Source organism: Acyrthosiphon pisum, chromosome A2 (assembly GCF_005508785.2).
Source record: "Acyrthosiphon pisum isolate AL4f chromosome A2, pea_aphid_22Mar2018_4r6ur, whole genome shotgun sequence".
Taxonomy (NCBI): domain Eukaryota; kingdom Metazoa; phylum Arthropoda; class Insecta; order Hemiptera; family Aphididae; genus Acyrthosiphon; species Acyrthosiphon pisum.
The window spans coordinates 97627013-97629793 of record NC_042495.1 but is presented as its reverse complement, the minus strand read 5'-3'; the positions used below and the strand labels follow the sequence as shown (position 1 = coordinate 97629793).

Genomic DNA, 2781 nt, shown 5'->3' with positions numbered 1-2781 from the left:
AAATGTTTCATTTTTAAGATAAAATCGTTTAAATTATTTGTGGTAAATAAAATATTGGTCTAGTATATTGCAAAAGGTTTTGTAAATGTTGGCCCTCACAATACTGTGTGAGTGTGCTTAATTTTTCGTAAAAAAAAATACTAATTCTGGTAATATCCCCGAGATGGGCGTATTGTTTTAACTTTCCCCGGGTGTTAAAAAGCTAAGATCCGGCCCTGAATAGGGTTGCCAACCGTCCAGTTTTCACCTGGACAGTTCAGATTTTCTGGGTCCTGTCCAGTGTACAGGTATACCTTTCAACTGGACGCCATAAACTATTAAATGTCTAGGTTTTTCCTAAGTCCCTCGATGTATTTATGCAATAGCGACAAGTAGGTATTAACTTTTAGATAATATAAGTACCTATGATGTATACGTTCTATACATATATCAATAAATAATCTTGGTAATAAAAATTATAAAAGATCCGATACATGTACATTATCGTTCATGTACAGACTTTGGTACCTACCTACAAGTTGTAGGCTACAACGACGACTAATTTAAAAAAAAAAGTCGTCACTCGTTAGCTCATATTTGTCATTTGACGTGAATTTGCGTGTATAGTGTTTTATTTAAAATGTCGAGTAGTGAAAGTGATTGTGAATCAAAACCGCTGAAAAAAAAACCTAGACGCATGTGTGTATTTTTAGATAAATGGTTAAAAGAAGATACATATTCGTTGTGATTACAAAAAAGTAGTGAGAACCGACTCAGAGTAGAAGTTATTAAAGCAGAAATTATGACAAATTTCAACTACACTTTGTCGTGTCATGAATTTTGTGAGTTTTTGGAAACAGAAAGTGGTCATCAACTCATAAAGGCAGCAAAAAGCGAAAAAAATACAATTTTAAAAAGCAAAGCACATAATTAATATACATTAAATTTACTTATTGTAAATTACTTATTGTATTATCATTTATCAGAAGTATAGTAATAGTAACAAACTAAATAATAAATATATTTATATTATTTATATTACGACTAAAAAAAAAAAAGGTTTTCAGTAAACGTCCAGTTTTACAAATTATAAAAGTTGGCAACCCTAAAGTCAATTAACAATAAAATATAAAATTGATAATATGTCATTCCCTCAACAATATTATTCTCTATCTTTTTTTTAATAGATGATATTACTCCAAGATTACTTAAAAACATAGAAAAAATGATTCTACATTTAAGCATTTTGTCTATGTTGCGCGTGGACCAGAGAGAAAACAAATAGTGCGCTGACATCCTCTTAAATTCGCCTACTTCCTAATACTAATCCACTGATTAAGAGAACATCAACACCGTACCAGCATAATATATTGTCTCTGTGTACAAGTGCATAATATGGCAAGAACATTATCTGTACATAATATGTGTATGTCGCTTTGTACAACACTTACATTTTGTAGCAAATTTTGTGTATACAAAATAGAGCAATTTAAAAATAGTCATTACAAGTTTAAAAATTTAATTAATTTAATTTAATACTTCAATACTTTAATACAGTATGTCAACGGAACGTACTCCATGGATGAGCAATAAGGACATTTTTTTTTTAACGAGAGCTCTTAATGTAGGTTCTGAGCAGTGATGAATGTACCCATTGATTTTAAAATTCTGTGGAATAGTAAAAATGCTTAGTTTTTCAACTTCTAACAAACTGTAAATATTTCTCAAAATTTCTCCAAAACCATAAACTTTTGCCTTAGTTTTACTCCTACGGTCCTACCCCAGTGACTTCCCTTCAAATGCTGTTGGCCACTTATCAAATCACTTGTGCACTACTTCCACTAAGACAACATTATGTATATGGCTCCTCATTAGTAGTTAGTACATACTACATTAACATTATAATATAATGGGAACATATTATGTTAAATGTCCATTTACGGGATCAAAATAATCACTTAGAAGACTGCAAATGGTTGATTTAAAATTCCAATAATACAATACTAACATAATTATAGGTACATATTGTATTGTATCAAAATGGAAATTTTTGGAACAACATTTTTTGTAAGGAACTGCCTAATGAAAATAAAATCTTAAATTATTATTTACCTTTTAGATCAAATACACCAAAGTATATAGGTTGGTAGGTAATAACTAAAAAGTATTCTTCTCGAATCTGGATATAAAATTGTCGATCTAAGTTTATTTAATTATTAAAATGTTTGGGTCACTTAAATCTTATATCATAAACGTTAGAACAATATGAGAAAAAAAGTCAATAATTATTGTAAATTTGGAAACGTCAACTTTAAGATTAAACGCTAAAAATTCAGTTAAAGTAATCACAATCACGGACTTGGTAACTCAGCACTAAACTAACAACGAATGCAAAGTGGACACTGGACAGCGGTAATCCACAAACTCACAAGTACTGACAAATTACAAATTACCAATACACAGTAAATACTAATATTAATACACTCGGTCGCAAATCTCTAATCAGTACCTATTCGCCATTTTGTACTCTCTAACCCCTGTCCCCACTTTCACAGAATGCGGCTTAGCCACTCAAGGGGTCTTTTACTGTTATCAATGATCACAACAACTATTAGAAAACCATATTGAATGTTCCATGAAAAAATATTCCTAGAAAAAATAACATGGAATATAATTCATACAATTCCATAGGCGCAATTTCAACTTTTGACTTGAGGGGGGGGAGGGGGGCTGAATATATTAAAGGCAAGCAGACCGTTGCAATATAGCATTTTAAAATTGTATGCCCTAGGTTTTTAGGGG

The 2781-nt window shown here is 30.9% G+C and overlaps 2 protein-coding genes across 4 annotated transcripts in view; both read right to left on the bottom strand.

The window, feature by feature from the left end:
- Positions 1 to 2781, bottom strand: part of LOC115034022 — a 79392-nt gene that overhangs the window by 18178 nt on the left and 58433 nt on the right. The gene's annotated exons all lie outside the window — the stretch shown is intronic.
- Positions 1 to 2781, bottom strand: part of ACYPI25200 (sentrin-specific protease 1-like) — a 13395-nt gene that overhangs the window by 2981 nt on the left and 7633 nt on the right. The window contains exon 1 of one of the 2 annotated variants that reach the window (XM_008183699.3): positions 2092 to 2696. The gene's annotated coding sequence lies outside the window, so the exon portion shown is untranslated. 2 annotated transcript variants of the gene reach the window in all.